Here is an 18,726-nt window from a genome sequence, read left to right on the forward strand (position 1 = left end):
AAACTAAGAAAAACAGCCTGAGAAAGCAAAAGTTGAGGCTGATCAAAGAAATGCCTCAAACACTCGCAAGACAAAACTATGAGTCACAGGTTGCATTCTGTGGAGGTCGAAGCTGATAAGGCTGCCGAATAACACAAGATGGGACTGGAGGAGGGAGCCCTGTGAAGACAGGACGGCTCTGCTCTGGTGCACCTGGCCAAAACTTCAAGGGCCATCTGTCCGGTGAATGACCTTTGCTTCATTATCCACGAAATGCATATTAAAGTTAACACCCCTCAATATGCTAACGAGGGCTAACATGATCATGCTAATTACATCATCCCATGAAACACCTCACCCCTCCCCGTACATGGGATACGTAGGTATGGGGGTCGACCTAGGGGATGGACCCAAGGAAAGTGGGTATAAATCAAGAAGGGGGGGTGGGGGGGGTGGTGCGCCCCGAGGAGAGAGAGTGCAGTGAAGCGAAGAAGACGGATGCCAGCGAAAAAGACGGATGTCTCCTGTGCCTCCCGGAACCCTTGGCGGCGGGATCAGCGCAGAAACCCAGACCGGTGATCTGTGTTTCCCCATTCCCTCTATCTCCCTCTTTTCCCTTTCCTATTAAGCAATGCAAGGCATATTATATTGCTTGCCACAACTTGCTATATACTTAGCCAACTATCGTGTGTTCAGTTAGTACATTGTGAGTAGTTAATAAATGTTTAGACTTGGAGACTTGTTGTCCGCTCCATTGGGGATTTGCGAATCTGAGTCACTTGTCCCCCTCGTCTGAGCGGGACGTGACATTAAAATTGGCGTAGTCGGCAGGATCCCCTTCGGTGTCGGAAAGTCTTATGAGATACTGGTTCTCTATCCGACCAACTCGGACAGGGAGAACTGGGAATTGGCCCCTCAGCTATACGCTGGGAAAGGGTCGGAGGGATACCGATTCTCTATCCGATAAGGACAGGGAGAATTGGGAAGTGACCTCTCAGCTCTAAGCAGTGGGCAGTGGGCTCTAAGCACAGTGGGCAGCAGGTCAATGGTGGCCATGTCACTATGGGGGCTATGTCACATTGGGCAGCAGGTCAGTGGTGGCCATGTCACTGTGAGCAACAGGCCACTGGTTGCCATGTCACTGTGGGGGCTATGTCACAGTGGGCAGCAGGTCAGTGGTGGCCATGTCACTATGGGGGCCATGTCACAGTGGGCAGCAGGTCAGTAGTGGCCACGTCACTGTGGGGCCATGTCACAGTGTGCAGCAGGTCAGTGATGGCCATGTCACAGTGAGCAACAGGCCACTGGTTGCCATGTCACTGTGGGGGCTATGTCACAGTGGGCAGCAGGTCAGTGCTGGCCATGTCACTATGGGGGCCATGTCACAGTGGGCAGCAGGTCAGTGGTGCCCAAGTCACTGTGGGGCTATGTCACAGTGGGGAGCAGGTCAGTGGTGGCCATGTCACTATGGGGGCCATGTCACAGTGAGCAGCAGGTCTGTATTGGCCACGTCACTGTGGGGCCATGTCACAGTGTGCAGCAGGTCAGTGATGGCCATGTCACAGTGAGCAACAGGCCACTGGTTGCCATGTCACTGTGGGGGCTATGTCACAGTGGGCAGCAGGTCAGTACTGGCCATGTCACTATGGGGGCCATGTCACAGTGGGCAGTAGGTCAGTGGTGGCCATGTCACTATGGGGGCCATGTCACAGTGGGCAGCAGGTCAGTAGTGGCCACGTCACTGTGGGGCCATGTCACAGTGGGCAGCAGGTCAGTGATGGCCATGTCACAGTGAGCAACATGCCACTGGTTGCCATGTCACTATGGGGGCTATGTCACAGTGGGCAGCAGGTCAGTGGTGGCTATGTCACAATGGGGGCCATGTCACAGTGGGCAGCAGGTCAGTGGTGCCCATGTCACTGTGGGGCTATGTCACAGTGGGGAGCAGGTCAGTGGTGGCCATGTCACTATGGGGGCCATGTCACAGTGGGCAGCAGGTCAGTAGTGGCCACGTTACTGTGGGGCCATGTCACAGTGTGCAGCACGTCAGTGATCGCCATGTCACAGTGAGCAACAGGCCACTGGTGGCCATGTAACTGTGAGGTCATGTCACAGTGTGCAGCAGGTCAGTGGTGGCCATGTCACTATGGGGGCTATGTCACAGTGGGCGGCAGGTCAGTGGTGGCCATGTCACTATGGGGGCCATGTCACAGTGGGCAGCAGGTCAGTGGTGGCCATGTCACAGTGAGCAACAGGCCACTGGTTGCCATGTCACTGTGGGGGCTATGTCACAATGGGCAGCAGGTCAATGGTGGCCATGTCACTATGGGGGCCATGTCACAGTGGGCAGCAGGTCAGTGGTGGCCATGTCACTATGGGGGCCATGTCACAGTGGGCAGCAGGTCAGTAGTGGCCACGTCTCTGTGGGGCCATGTCACAGTGTGCAGCAGGTCAGTGATCGCCATGTCACAGTGAGTAACAGGCCACTGGTTGCCATGTCACTGTGGGGGCTATGTCACAGTGGGCAGCAGGTCAGTGGTGGACATGTCACTATGGGGGCCATGTCACAGTGGGCAGCAGGTCAGTGGTGACCATGTCACTATGGGGGCTATGTCACAGTGGGCAGCAGGTCAGTAGTGGCCACGTCATAGTGGGGCCATGTCACAGTGTGCAGCAGGTCAGTGATGGCCATGTCACAGTGTGCAACAGGCCACTGGTTGCCATGTCACTGTGGGGGCTATGTCACAGTGGGCAGCAGGTCAGTGGTGGCCATGTCACTGTGGGGGCCATGTCACAGTGTGCAGCAGGTCAGTGATGGCCATGTCACAGTGTGCAACAGGCCACTGGTTGCCATGTCACTGTGGGGGCTATGTCACAGTGGGCAGCAGGTCAGTGGTGGCCATGTCACTATGGGGGCCATGTCACAGTGGGCAGCAGGTCAGTAGTGGCCACGTCTCTGTGGGGCCATGTCACAGTGTGCAGCAGGTCAGTGATGGCCATGTCACAGTGTGCAACAGGCCACTGGTTGCCATGTCACTGTGGGGGGCATGTCACAGTGGGAAGCAGGTCAGTGGTGGCCATGTCACTATGGGGGCCATGTCACAGTGAGCAGCAGGTCTGTATTGGCCACGTCACTGTGGGGCCATGTCACAGTGTGCAGCAGGTCAGTGATGGCCATGTCACAGTGAGCAACAGGCCACTGGTTGCCATGTCACTGTGGGGGCTATGTCACAGTGGGCAGCAGGTCAGTTTTGGCCATGTCACTATGGGGGCCATGTCACAGTGGGCAGCAGGTCAGTGATGGCCATGTCACTATGGGGGCTATGTCACATTGGGCAGCAGGTCAGTGGTGGCCATGTCACTGTGAGGTCATGTCACAGTGTGCAGCAGGTCAGTGGTGGCCATGTCACAGTGAGTAACAGGCCACTGGTTGCCATGTCACTGTGGAGGCTATGTCACAGTGGGCAGCAGGTCAGTGGTGGCCATGTCACTATGGCGGCCATGTCACAGTGGGCAGCAGGTCAGTAGTGGCCACGTCACTGTGGGGCCATGTCACAGTGTGCAGCAGATCAGTGATGGCCATGTCACAGTGTGCAACAGGCCACTGGTTGCCATGTCACTGTGGGGGCTATGTCACAGTGGGCAGCAGGTCAGTGGTGGCCATGTCACTGTGGGGGCCATGTCACAGTGGGCAGCAGGTCAGTGGTGCCCAAGTCACTGTGGGGCTATGTCACACTGGTCAGTGGGTCAGTGGTGGCCATGACACTGTTGGGGCCATGTCACAGTGGGAAGCAGGTCAGTGGTGGCCATGTCACTATGGGGGCCATGTCACAGTGGGCAGCAGGTCAGTGATGGCCATGTCACTATGGGGGCTATGTCACATTGGGCAGCAGGTCAATGGTGGCCATGTCACTGTGAGGTCATGTCACAGTGGGCAGCAGGTCAGTGGTGGCCATGTCACTATGGGGGCTATGTCACATTGGGCAGCAGGTCAGTGGTGGCCATGTCACTATGGGGGCTATGTCACAGTGGGCAGCAGGTCAGTAGTGGCCACGTCACTGTGGGGCCATGTCACAGTGTGCAGCAGGTCAGTGGTAGCCATGTCACAGTGAGCAACAGGCCACTGGTTGCCATGTCACTGTGGGGGCTATGTCACAGTGGGCAGCAGGTCGGTTCTGGCCATGTCACAATGGGGGCCATGTCAAAGTGCGCAGCAGGTCAGTGGTGGCCATGTCACTATGGGGGCTATGTCACATTGGGCAGCAGGTCAGTGGTGGCCATGTCACTGTGAGGTCATGTCACAGTGTGCAGCAGGTCAGTGGTGGCCATGTCACAGTGAGCAACAGGCCACTGGTTGCCATGTCACTGTGGGGGCTATGTCACAGTGGGCAGCAGGTTAGTGGTGGCCATGTCACTGTGGGGGCCATGTCACAGTGGGCAGCATGTCAGTGTTGGCCGTGTCACTATGGGGGCCAGGTCACAGTGGGCAGCAGGTCAGTGATGGCCATGTCACAGTGAGCAACAGGCCACTGGTTGCCATGTCACTGTGGGGGCCATGTCACAGTGGGCAGCAGGTCAGTGGTGATCAAGTCACTGTGGGGGTTATGTCACAGTGGGCAGCAGGTCAGTGGTGGCCATGTCACTATGGGGGCCATGTCACAGTGGGCAGCAGGTCAGTGGTGGCCATGTCACTATGGCGGCCATGTCACAGTGGGCAGCAGGTCAGTAGTGGCCACGTCACTGTGGGGCCATGTCACAGTGGGCAGCAGGTCAGTGATGGCCATGTCACAGTGAGCAACAGGCCACTGGTTGCCATGTCACTGTGGGGGCTATGTCATAGTGGGCAGCAGGTCAGTGGTGGCCATGTCACAGTGAGCAAGAGGCCAGAGGTTGCCATGTCACAGTGGGGGCTATGTCACAGTGGGCAGCAGGTCAGTGCTGGCCGTGTCACTATGGGGGCCATGTCACAGTGGGCAGCATGTCAGTGGTGGCCATGTCACTATGGGGGCCATGTCACAGTGGGCAGCAGGTCAGTAGTGGCCACGTCACTATGGGGGCCATGTCACATTGGGCAGCAGGTCAGTGGTGGCCATGTCACTATGGGGGCTATGTCACATTGGGCAGCAGGTCATTGGTAGCCATGTCACTGTGAGGTCATGTCACAGTGTGCAGCAGGTCAGTGCTGGCCATGTCACAGTGAGCAACAGGCCACTGGTTGCCATGTCACTGTGGGGGCTATGTCACAGTGGGCAGCAGGTCAGTGGTGGCCATGTCACTGTGGGGGCCATGTCACAGTGGGCAGCATGTCAGTGGTGGCCATGTCACTATGGGGGCCATGTCACAGTGGGCAGCAGGTCAGTGGTGGCCATGTCACTATGGCGGCCATGTCACAGTGGGCAGCAGGTCAGTAGTGGCCACGTCACTGTGGGGCCATGTCACAGTGTGCAGCAGGTCAGTGATGGCCATGTCACAGTGAGTAACAGGCCACTGGTTGCCATGTCACTGTGGGGGCTATGTCACAGTGGGCAGCAGGTCAGTGGTGGCCATGTCACTATGGGGGCTATGTCACATTGGGCAGCAGGTCAGTGGTGGCCATGTCACTGTGAGGTCATGTCACAGTGTGCAGCAGGTCAGTGGTGGTCATGTCACAGGGAGCAACAGGCCACTGGTTGCCATGTCACTGTGGGGGCTATGTCACAGTGGGCAGCAGGTCAGTGCTGGCCGTGTCACTATGGGGGCCATGTCACAGTGGGCAGCAGGTCAGTGGTGCCCAAGTCACTGTGGGGCTATGTCACAGTGGTCAGCGGGAAAGTAGTGGCCATGTTACTGTTGGGGTCATGTCACAGTGTGCAGCAGGTCAGTGGTGGCCATGTCACTATGGGGGCCATGTCACAGTGGGCAGCAGGTCAGTGGTTGCCATGTCACTATGGGGGCTATGTCACATTGGGCAGCAGGTCAGTGGTGACCATGTCACTGTGAGGTCATGTCACAGTGTGCAGCAGGTCAGTGGTGGCCATGTCACAGTGAGCAACAGGCCACTGGTTGCCATGTCACTGTGGGGGCTATGTCACAGTGGGCAGCAGGTCAGTGGTGGCCATGTCACTGTGGGGGCCATGTCACAGTGGGCAGCAGGTCAGTGGTGCCGAAGTCACTGTGGGGCTATGTCACACTGGTCAGTGGGTCAGTGGTGGCCATGTCACTGTTGGGGTCATGTCACAGTGGGAAGCAGGTCAGTGGTGGCCATGTCACTATGGGGGCCATGTCACAGTGAGCAGCAGGTCTGTATTGGCCACGTCACTGTGAGGTCATGTCACAGTGTGCAGCAGGTCAGTGATGGCCATGTCACAGTGAGCAACAGGCCACTGGTTGCCATGTCACTGTGGGGGCTATGTCACAGTGGGCAGCAGGTCAGTTTTGGCCATGTCAATATGGGGGCCATGTCACATTGGGCAGCAGGTCAGTGGTGGCCATGTCACTGTGAGGTTATGTCACAGTGTGCAGCAGGTCAGTGGTGGCCATGTCACAGTGAGTAACAGGCCACTGGTTGCCATGTCACTGTGGGGGCTATGTCACAGTGGGCAGCAGGTCAGTGGTGGCCATGTCACTATGGGGGCCATGTCACAGTGGGCAGCAGGTCAGTGGTGGCCATGTCACTATGGCGGCCATGTCACAGTGGGGAGCAGGTCAGTAGTGGCCACGTCACTGTGGGGCCATGTCACAGTGTGCAGCAGGTCAGTGATGGCCATGTCACAGTGAGTAACAGGCCACTGGTTGTCATGTCACTGTTGGGGCTATGTCACATTGGGCAGCAGGTCAGTGCTGGCCGTGTCACTGTGGTGGCCATGTCACAGTGGGCAGCAGGTCAGTGGTGGCCATGTCACTATGGGGGCTATGTCACATTGGGAAGCAGGTCAGTGGTGGCCATGTCACTACGGGGGCTATGTCACAGTGGGCAGCAGGTCAGTAGTGGCCATGTCACTATGGGGGCCATGTCAAAGTGGGCAGCAGGTCAGTGGTGGCCATGTCACTATGGGGGCTATGTCACATTGGGCAGCAGGTCAGTGGTGGCCATGTCACTGTGAGGTCATGTCACAGTGTGCAGTAGGTCAGTGGTGGCCATGTCACAGTGAGCAACAGGCCACTGGTTGCCATGTCACTGTGGGGGCTATGTCACAGTGGGCAGCAGGTCAGTGATGGCCATGTCACTGTGGGGGCTATGTCACATTGGGCAGCAGGTCAGTGGTGGCCATGTCACTGTGAGGTCATGTCACAGTGTGCAGCAGGTCAGTGGTGGCCATGTCACAGTGAGTAACATGCCACTGGTTGCCATGTCACTGTGGGGGCTATGTCACAGTGGGCAGCAGGTCAGTGGTGGCCATGTCACTATGGGGGCCATGTCACAGTGGGCAGCAGGTCAGTGGTGGCCATGTCACTATGGCGGCCATGTCACAGTGGGCAGCAGGTCAGTAGTGGCCACGTCACTGTGGGGCCATGTCACAGTGTGCAGCAGGTCAGTGATGGCCATGTCACAGTGAGTAACAGACCACTGGTTGCCATGTCACTGTGGGGCTATGTCACATTGGGCAGCAGGTCAGTGCTGGACGTGTCACTATGGTGGCCATGTCTAAGTGGGCAGCAGGTCAGTGGTGGCCATGTCACTATGGGGGCTATGTCACATTGGGCAGCAGGTCAGTGGTGGCCATGTCACTATGGGGGCTATGTCACAGTGTGCAGCAGGTCAGTGGTGGCCATGTCACAGTTAGCAACAGGCCACTGGTTGCCATGTCACTGTGGGGGCTATGTCACAGTGGGCAGCAGGTCAGTGGTGGCCATGTCACTATGGGGGCTATGTCACATTGGGCAGCAGGTCAGTGGTGGCCATGTCACTGTGAGGTCATGTCACAGTGTGCAGCAGGTCAGTGGTGGCCATGTCACAGTGAGCAACAGGCCACTGGTTGCCATGTCACTGTGGGGGCCATGTCACAGTGGGCAGCAGGTCAGTGGTGATCAAGTCACTGTGGGGGTTATGTCACAGTGGGCAGCAGGTCAGTGGTGGCCATGTCACTATGGGGGCCATGTCACAGTGGGCAGCAGGTCAGTCGTGGCCATGTCACTATGGCGGCCATGTCACAGTGGGCAGCAGGTCAGTAGTGGCCACGTCACTGTGGGGCCATGTCACAGTGGGCAGCAGGTCAGTGATGGCCATGTCACAGTGAGCAACAGGCCACTGGTTGCCATGTCACTGTGGGGGCTATGTCACAGTGGGCAGCAGGTCAGTGGTGGCCATGTCACAGTGAGCAAGAGGCCACAGGTTGCCATGTCACTGTGGGGGCTATGTCACAGTGGGCAGCAGGTCAGTGCTGGCCGTGTCACTATGGGGGCCATGTCACAGTGGGCAGCATGTCAGTGGTGGCCATGTCACTATGGGGGCCATGTCACAGTGGGCAGCAGGTCAGTAGTGGCCACGTCACTATGGGGGCCATGTCACAGTGGGCAGCAGGTCAGTGGTGGCCATGTCACTATGGGGGCTATGTCACATTGGGCAGCAGGTCATTGGTAGCCTTGTCACTGTGAGGTCATGTCACAGTGTGCAGCAGGTCAGTGCTGGCCACGTCACAGTGAGCAACAGGCCACTGGTTGCCATGTCACTGTGGGGGCTATGTCACAGTGGGCAGCAGGTCAGTGGTGGCCATGTCACTGTGGGGGCCATGTCACAGTGGGCAGCAGGTCAGTGATGGCCATGTCACAGTGAGCAACAAGCCACTGGTTGCCATGTCACTGTGGGGGCTATGTCACAGTGGGCAGCAGGTCAGTGGTGGCCATGTCACAGTGAGCAAGAGGCCACAGGTTGCCATGTCACTGTGGGGGCTATGTCACTGTGGGCAGCAGGTCAGTGGTAGCCATGTCACTATGGGGGCCATGTCACAGTGGGCAGCAGGTCAGTAGTGGCCACGTCACTGTGGGGCCATGTCACAGTGTGTAGCAGGTCAGTGATGGCCATGTCACAGTGAGCAACAGGCCACTGGTTGCCATGTCACTGTGAGGGCTATGTCACAGTGGGCAGCAGGTCAGTGCTGGCCATGTCACTATGGGGGCCATGTCACAGTGGGCAGCAGGTCAGTGGTGCCCAAGTCACTGTGGGGCTATGTCACACTGGTCAGCGGGTCAGTGGTGGCCATGTCACTGTTGGGGCCATGTCACAGTGGGCAGCATGTCAGTGGTGGCCATGTCACTATGGGGGCCATGTCACAGTGAGCAGCAGGTGTGTATTGGCCACGTCACTGTGGGGCCATGTCACAGTGTGCAGCAGGTCAGTGATGGCCATGTCACAGTGAGCAACAGGCCAATGGTTGCCATGTCACTGTGGGGGCTATGTCACAGTGGGCAGCAGATCAGTTTTGGCCATGTCACTATGGGGGCCATGTCACAGTGGGCAGCAGGTCAGTGGTGGCCATGTCACTGTGAGGTCATGTCACAGTGTGCAGCAGGTCAGTGGTGGCCATGTCACAGTGAGTAACAGGCCACTGGTTGCCATGTCACTGTGGGGGCTATGTCACAGTGGGCAGCAGGTCAGTGCTGGCCATGTCACTATGGGTGCCATGTCACGGTGGGCAGCAGGTCAGTGGTGGCCATGTCACTATGGGGGCTATGTCACAGTGGGCAGCAGGTCAGTGGTGGCCATGTCACTGTGAGTTCATGTCACAGTGTGCAGCAGGTCAGTGGTGGCGATGTCACAGTGAGCAACAGGCCACTGGTTGCCATGACACTATGGGGGCCATGTCACAGTGGGCAGCAGGTCAGTGGTGGCCATGTCACTATGGGGGCCATGTCACAGTGGGCAGCAGGTCAGTAGTGGCCATGTCACTGTGAGGTCATGTCACAGTGTGCAGCAGGTCAGTGGTGGCCATGTCACAGTGAGCAACAGGCCACTGGTTGCCATGTCACTGTGGGGGCTATGTCACAGTGGGCAGCAGGTCAGTTCTGGCCATGTCACTATGGGGGCCATGTCAAAGTGGGCAGCAGGTCAGTGGTGGCCATGTCACTATGGGGGCTATGTCACATTGGGCAGCAGGTCAGTGGTGGCCATGTCACTGTGAGGTCATGTCACAGTGTGCAGCAGGTCAGTGGTGGCCATGTCACAGTGAGCAACAGGCCACTGGTTGCCATGTCACTGTGGGGGCTATGTCACAGTGGTCAGCGGGTCAGTGGTGGCCATGTCACTATGGGGGCCATGTCACAGTGGTCAGCGGGTCAGTAGTGGCCACGTCACTGTGGGGCCATGTCACAGTGTGCAGCAGGTCAGTGGTGGCCATGTCACTATGGGGGCTATGTCACATTGGGCAGCAGGTCAGTGGTGGCCATGTCACTATGGGGGCCATGTCACAGTGGGCAGCAGGTCAGTGGTGCCCAAGTCACTGTGGGGCTATGTCACAGTGGTCAGCGGGTCAGTAGTGGCCATGTGACTCTTGGGGCCATGTCACAGTGGGCAGCAGGTCAGTGGTGGCCATGTCACTATGGAGGCCATCTCACAGTGGGCAGCAGGTCAGTGGTGGCCATGTCACTATGGGGGCCATGTCACAGTGGGCAGCAGGTCAGTAGTGGCCATGTCACTGTGGGGCCATGTCACAGTGTGCAGCAGGTCAGTGATCGCCATGTCACAGTGAGCAACAGGCCACTGGTTGCCATGTCACTGTGGGGGCTATGTCACAGTGGGCAGCAGGTCAGTGGTGGCCATGTCACTATGGGGGCCATGTCACAGTGGGCAGCAGGTCAGTGGTGGCCATGTCACTATGGGGGCCATGTCACAGTGGGCAGCAGGTCAGTAGTGGCCACGTCACTGTGGGGCCATGTCACAGTGTGCAGCAGGTCAGTGATCGCCATGTCACAGTGAGTAACAGGCCACTGGTTGCCATGTCACTGTGGGGGCTATGTCGAAGTGGGCAGCAGGTCAGTTCTGGCCATGTCACTATGGGGGCCATGTCACAGTGGGCAGCAGGTCAGTGGTGGCCATGTCACTATGGGGGCCATGTCACAGTGGGCAGCAGGTCAGTGCTGGCCATGTCACTGTGAGGTCATGTCACAGTGTGCAGCATGTCAGTGGTGGCCATGTCACAGTGAGCAACAGGCCACTGGTTGCCATGTCACTGTGGGGGCTATGTCACAGTGGGCAGCAGGTCAGTGGTGGCCATGTCACTGTGGGGGCCATGTCACAGTGGGCAGCAGGTCAGTGGTGGCCATGTCACTGTGGGGCCATGTCACAGTGTGCAGCAGGTCAGTGATCGCCATGTCACAGTGAGTAACAGGCCACTGGTTGCCATGTCACTGTGGGGGCTATGTCGAAGTGGGCAGCAGGTCAGTTCTGGCCATGTCACTATGGGGGCCATGTCACAGTGGGCAGCAGGTCAGTGGTGGCCATGTCACTATGGGGGCCATGTCACAGTGGGCAGCAGGTCAGTGCTGGCCATGTCACTGTGAGGTCATGTCACAGTGTGCAGCATGTCAGTGGTGGCCATGTCACAGTGAGCAACAGGCCACTGGTTGCCATGTCACTGTGGGGGCTATGTCACAGTGGGCAGCAGGTCAGTGGTGGCCATGTCACTGTGGGGGCCATGTCACAGTGGGCAGCAGGTCAGTGGTGGCCATGTCACTATGGGGGCCATGTCACAGTGGGCAGCAGGTCAGTGGTGGCCATGTCACAGTGAGCAACAGGCCACTGGTTGCTGTGGAGCAGTTTGCTAACAACTGGCTACGTAAGAAAGGGCACAGCACCGAGGAACTGCTGACAACGGCGACGTGATGGGAAAATACCGAAAAGTATCAAAGAAGAACAAAGAACAGAAGCAAGACTATGTAGAAGGCCTTGTAGAAATCATAAGGGGTGGGATTGGTATTTAACCTTAGCAACCAAGGTATCTAACCTTAGCAACCTATAAGGAGCTCGCTTTTTGCAATATGTATGAACTGATTATTGTAGATATAAAAGAAGTGTGAGTACTAATAAAGTTGAGCCTTTGTGCATTAAATGATGGCTGGGCTCCCTCTGCGTTCTTTCAACAAATGGTGACCGCGACGTGATACGTGCCAAAGGACGTATAAGGCGCCACGAAGGATAAAGACCAGTGAAGGTGGTTCAGGTCCTTAAGCAGCGAGGACGGCGAAAGGCGACTGAAATAAGAGAAAAGGCCCATGCCCTGGGTGTCATAAGAGGTGAATCCTGCTGATACGTGCTGCCGAGACCTGGAAAGGCTGCAACGGAAAAATTCAGGTATGGACAGGCAAGCAGCATACGATTTATTTGCATCCTGGCTGACACAACGCCGGGTTGAGGGAATAGATGTAAAAAAGGATCTTCAGGGGCTTTTAGCTTATGGGGTAGAGCAAGGTTGTTTTATTAATCCACATGCAGTTCATGAGTTATCGGAATGGCGAAAATTTGGAGATAAATTATGGGAATTAACATTGAACGATGATAAGACAGCAAAAAAGTTGGGAAAGTTATGGAGGGTGGTTCATAATGAATTGCTAAGGTATCAGGCTGAAAAAAGAGCTGCACAGAGCGCAATTGCGGCAAAAGAGAAAAACACCAGATATGGGGAGGAGGAAACTAGGTGGCCATTACCGCCTACGTTTCGTGAGCTTGTTTTACCACCTTTACGTTCCGAAGAGACGGGACAGGAAAGCTCAGAACGAGTTCTCCCTACCGCTCCCCCCGCCCCCGCCCTGAGTAGCCCTGACGCATCCAGCCACACTGTGACGCCGGAAAGCGAGAATTCTACTCCTGGCTCAGAAGATGGGCTGGGGATAGAGATCGCTAAAGAAAGGTGTCGGGCTTGGAATGCATTGGCACGAGAGGGGTTAGAAAAAGGGGATGAGGCGATGACTCAGATGGCGACAGCAATGGCTTTTCCAGTTCAGTTTCAGCCGAACCCAGCTGGTGGAATAAATGCTACTGTTACGGCATTAGATTGGAAGCTTTTGTCACAATTGCGCTCTACAGTGAGTTCTTATGGTGTTACTGGTGAACCGGTTCGTCAAATGTTAGATTATCTCTGGAGCACTCAACTTCTTTTGCCTGCAGATTGTCGGGGTATAGCAAAGTTAATTTTCTCTCCTAGTCAGTTGTTGTTGTTTAATGCGCATTGGCAAGCGAGAGTATTAGAATCGGTAGCGGTACAGCGGCAAGCAGGAGATCCATTACAAGGGATCACAATGGATGAATTAATGGGGTTAGGACCTTATGCTAGAGTAGAAGCTCAAGCATTGCTCGGTCCGGATAAGGTGAGAGAGGCAATGAGGTTAGTGAGAGAAGCCATAGAGCAAGTGAAAGAGCCAGGCGGAGTTCCAATGTATATGGGGATTAAGCAAGGGAGAGAAGAGACTTTGGGCAGTTTTGTAGATAAGTTGGTAAATGCAATTGAAAGAGCAAGAGTACCTATCCACATGCAGGGTGCTCTCTTAAAACAATGTATTTTACAAAATGGCAATCCTGCTACAAAGAGTTTACTGAATACATTAGGGGCAAATTGGACTGTAGAGGAGGCACTTGAAAAAGCGTCATCGATACCCACTGGACCTCAGGCTTTTCTTGTAGAGGCAATAAAGAAATTAGGGGAAGGAATGAAAGAACAGGCTCAGGCTACTCAAAGTCAGGTTATGGCAGCCCTTGCACCTCTCCAGACTTCGGCAGCAGTTAGAGTGCAAACACCTCAAAAGGGGCAGCTGCGGTGTTACCGATGCGGAGCTCCAGGGCATGTACGAAAGAGTTGTACAGCCAGAAATGTATGGTGTCAAACTTGCCGATCCAACTCCCATAATGAGGGGGCTTGCCGCAGACGGTCGGGAAACTCCACACGGAGCGCGTTCGCCGGCCGCCGCGCGACGACGAAAGTTGCAGCCGCAGCGCAGTCCTTCAACCCGCCACCCGGGGAAGTCTTGGGTTGGACCTGGCAGCAGCAGTAGATGTTACCCTGTTAACAAATAATCCTCAAACAATATCTACGAACGTACGAGGACCTATCATCATTAATGGGAGAGCCATGGGAGCTTTATTATTAGGAAGATCATCGGCATCACAATGTGGACTATTTGTTTTACCGGGAGTTATCGATGCAGATTATGAAGGTGAAATCTATATTATGGCATATACACTGAATCCACCAGTAAAGATTGCACAGGGACAACGGATTGCACAGCTGGTGCCCCTGCCACAAGTGACTCAAACAATACGACCAGTGACTGAGGAGAGTCGCGGAAACAAAGGCTTCGGATCCACAGGAAGCCTGACCCTGCTAACACTGAATCTGAGTACGAGACCCAGAAAGACTGTTCACCTGTCATTTCAAGGGGATATCTTTGTGTTTCTACACCAACAGGCACCGCATGGGTTCCAGCGAGATGGGCGAAACCTGCCGCACCTCCCAATGACGCCGGAAGAGAGACAAGCTCATCGACAGCGACTGAAGATTCAGCCGGTTCTAGCGGGGATTGAGAGTCTACTCGGACATCCACTTTACTGGGCAACGCTGTCAGACGTTTGGAGAATTATTGAATGGTTAAATGTTAGTGTGACAAGTGTTAGTCACGCTTGCTTAGGCTGCCAGAGTCAAGACCATAAGGCCTGGGTAAAACTATTCTGTGGGGGGTGTGAGAAAAGATATTGGATACATCAATCACAGCTATATTTTGGGTCAAGGTGCATTAATTGTCGTAATGCATGGATTCATGAGAATCCACTGAGGGCACTTGCAAGGTTAACAGGACAGCCAGCTCAAGAGTGTCTATATCTGTGGGAAAATCAGGAGTCATTATACTTGTCAGCGGCTGTTTGGTGGTTACAGCATCACGAACAGCGGCTAGTGCAAGAATCAAAATCTGTGCACTTACAGACTGAGTGTTTCATACATAGTGCTATCCCTACATGGATGCAGGTTACTCCCCGTAGGTGGGGACAGATGCAGAGACGATATCTAACAATAGGGAAAAAGGTAAAACAATGAAACAAAGAGGTATAATTTGTCTTTACATCATCACACTAAGTGGAGCAATAGATGCATTGATGAGGTTTAATCAGCCAAGGGAAAATGTGTGGGTAACGTTGGCCAACTTGACAGGACAGTCATCACTCTGTTTGGCTTTAGGAAGTATCAGCCATCCATTCCGTACTTGTTTGGTTGGACTTCCAGTGTGGAAACCTGGAGAGTTTTGTAGTTATGTTGTGAATCAGACACTATGCAGTGCGGCTTATACAGAGGATGATGGGAAACATCAGTGTGAGCTTATATTATCACTAAATACAACATTAGAATCCCCACCTGAGGAATTAGAACTTTTTGGAAGTGCAAATGCTAGCATAACAACTAAAAGAACTGGAAAATGGGTCAGCTTTCTGTCAAAAAGGCAGGAACACCTTAATACACACAGGAAGGTGTGGGCTTCATTAGATTCAGCATTAGACCCTGGTAGTGTGTATGAGCAACTATATTCAAGCTGTAATGGTAGCAACATAACAACAGCAAGAGAGCTACCAACAGGAATCTTTTTAATATGTGGTGACAGAGCCTGGAATGGTATACCGATACACCCACAGGGAGGTCCCTGTTACCTGGGACGACTAAGTTTATTTCACCCGGATATGTCTGCCTTGATGAAACTTACTAACAGAACCAGGACGCAGCGGTCCATACATGAACTAGATTGTAGTGGGATAGGAGAACCACGATTCTGGGCAGAATTTACACAGGTGTTAGTTGCAACTATTTTGCCAGGAGGAGCGGCTAATAAAGCCATGAACTTAGCAAAACAGATAGGATGTTGGACAAAAGATGAGCTTAATCGCACTTCTGAAATTTTAGATCGGCTTACAGCAGATGTAGAAAGTGTTAACCATGCAGTATTACAAAATAGAGCAGCTATTGATTTTTTGCTTTTAGCACAAGGCCATGGATGTGAGGAATTTGAAGGAATGTGTTGCATGAACCTGACAGACAATTATTCTTCAGTCCATGCAAAGATTAGGAAATTGCAAGAAGGCCTGCACAGCATGAAACAAGTAGACGGATTAGGGATTGAAAGCTGGTTAAAAGAATGGGGACTTTCAGGATGGTTAATATCTCTGATCAAGTCTATAGGGGTAGTGATCTTGGTAATTGTGGTTGTACTTTTGATGTTGCCATGTATTGTCAGTCTTCTGCAAAGGGCCCTGCAGAAGACTGCCTCTGCAATATTTTTAGCACAAGTGCAAATAGAAAACGGGGGAGATGTGGAGCAGTTTGCTAACAACTGGCTACGTGAGAAAGGGCACAGCACCGAGGAACTGCTGACAACGGCGACGTGATGGGAAAATACCGAAAAGTATCAAAGAAGAACAAAGAACAGAAGCAAGACTATGTAGAAGGCCTTGCAGAAATCATAAGGGGTGGGATTGGTATTTAACCTTAGCAACCAAGGTATCTAAGCTTAGCAACCTATAAGGAGCTCGCTTTTTGCAATATGTATGAACTGATTATTGTAGATATAAAAGAAGTGTGAGTACTAATAAAGTTGAGCCTTTGTGCATTAAATGATGGCTGGGCTCCCTCTGCGTTCTTTCAACAGGTTGCCATGTCACTGTGGGGGCTATGTCACAGTGGGCAGCAGATCAGTGGTGCCCATGTCACTGTGGGGACCAAGTCACAGTGGGCAGCAGGTCAGTGCTGGTCATGTCACAATGGGGGCCATGTCACAGTGGGCAGCAGATCAGTGGTGGCCATGTCACTATGGGGGCCATGTCACAGTGGGTAGCAGGTAAGTGGTGGCCATGTCACTGTGTGTCTATATCACAGTGGTCAGCGGATCAGTGGTGGCCATGTCACTATGGGGGCCATGTCACAGTGGGCAGCAGGTCAGTAGTGGCCACGTCACTGTGGGGCCATGTCACATTGTGCAGCAGGTCAGTGATGGCCATGTCACAGTGAGCAACAGGCCACTGGTTGCCATGTCACTGTGGGGGCTATGTCACATTGGGCAGCAGGTCAGTGGTGGCCATGTCACTGTGAGGTCATGTCACAGTGTGCAGCAGGTCAGTGGTGGCCATGTCACAGTGAGCAACAGGCCACTGGTTGCCATGTCACTGTGGGGGCTATGTCACAGTGGGCATCAGGTCAGTTGTGGCCAAGTCTCTATGGGGCCATGTCACAGTGGGCAGCAGGTCAGTGGTGCTCATGTCACTGTGGGGACCAAGTCACAGTGGGCAGCAGGTCAGTGCTGGCCATGTCACTATGGGGTCCATGTCACAGTGTGCAGCAGGTCAGTGATGGCCATGTCACAGTGAGCAACAGGACACTGGTTGCCATGTCACTATGGGGGCTATGTCACAGTGGGTAGCAGGTCAGTGGTGGCCATGTCACTGTGGGGCCAGGTCACATTGTGCAGCAGTGCAGTGATGGCCATGTCACAGTGAGCAACAGGCCACTGGTTGCCATGTCACTGTGGGGGCTATGTCACAGTGGGCAGCAGGTCAGTGCTGGCCATGTCACTATGGTGGCCATGTCACAGTGGGCAGCAGGTCAGTGCTGGCCATGTCACTATGGGGCTATGTCACAGTGGTCAGCGGGTCAGTGCTGGCCATGTCACTATGGGGGCCATGTCACAGTGGGCAGCAGGTCAGTGGTTGCCATGTCACTGTTGGGGCCATGTCACAGTGGGCAGCAGGTCAGTGGTGGCCATGTCACTATGGGGGCCATGTCACAGTGTGCAGCAGGTCAGTAGTGCTCACGTCACTGTGGGGCCATGTCACAGTGGGGAGCAGGTCAGTGCTGGCCATGTCACTATGGGGGCCATGTCACATTGGGCAGCAGTTCAATGGTGGCCATGTCACTATGGGGCTATGTCACATTGGGCAGCAGGTCAGTGGTGGCCATGTCACTGTGAGCAACAGGCCACTGGTTGCCATGTCACTGTGGGGGCTATGTCACAGTGGGTAGCAGGTCAGTTTTGGCCATGTCACTATGGGTCCATGTCACAGTGGGCAGCAGGTCAGTGGTGGCCATGTCACTATGGGGGCTATGTCACATTGGGCAGCAGGTCAGTGGTGGCCATGTCACTGTGAGGTCATGTCACAGTGTGCAGCAGGTCAGTGGTGGCCATGTCACAGTGAGCAACAGGTCACTGGTTGCCATGTCACTGTGGGGGCTATGTCACAGTGGGCAGCAGGTCAGTGCTGGCCATGTCACTATGGAGGCCATGTCACAGTGGGCAGCAGGTCAGTGGTGCCCAAGTCACTGTGGGGCTATGTCACAGTTGTCAGCGGGTCAGTAGTGGCCATGTCACTGTTGGGGCCATGTCACAGTGTGCAGCAGGTCAGAGGTGGCCATGTCACTATGGGGGCCATGTCACAGTGGGCAGCAGGTCAGTAGTGGCCACGTCACTGTGGGGCCATGTCACTGTGTGCAGCAGGTCAGTGATGGCCATGTCACAGTGAGCAACAGGCCACTGGTTGCCATGTCACTATGGGGGCAATGTCACAGTGGGCAGCAGGTCAATGGTGGCCATGTCACTATGGGGGCTATATCACATTGGTCAGCAGGTCAGTGGCGGCCATGTCACTGTGAGGTCATGTCACAGTGTGCAGCAGGTCAGTGGTGGCCATGTCACAGTGAGTAACAGGCCACTGGTTGCCATGTCACTGTGGGGTCTATTTCACAGTGGACAGCAGGTCAGTGCTGGCCATGTCACTATGGGGGTCATGACACAGTGGGCAGCAGGTCAGTG

The 18,726-nt window shown here is 54.6% G+C and overlaps 1 long non-coding RNA gene across 1 annotated transcript; it reads left to right on the forward strand.

Moving 5' to 3' along the window:
* Positions 1-11,706: 11,706 nt before the first annotated feature.
* On the forward strand, positions 11,707-16,541 carry LOC141919090 (uncharacterized). The gene is made up of 2 exons (XR_012621872.1): positions 11,707-12,244; positions 14,352-16,541. It is a non-coding gene; the product is annotated as an uncharacterized LOC141919090 (long non-coding RNA).
* Positions 16,542-18,726: the final 2,185 nt, after the last annotated feature.

The sequence above is a fragment of the Strix aluco genome, unplaced genomic scaffold (assembly GCF_031877795.1).
Source record: "Strix aluco isolate bStrAlu1 unplaced genomic scaffold, bStrAlu1.hap1 HAP1_SCAFFOLD_82, whole genome shotgun sequence".
NCBI lineage: Eukaryota > Metazoa > Chordata > Aves > Strigiformes > Strigidae > Strix > Strix aluco.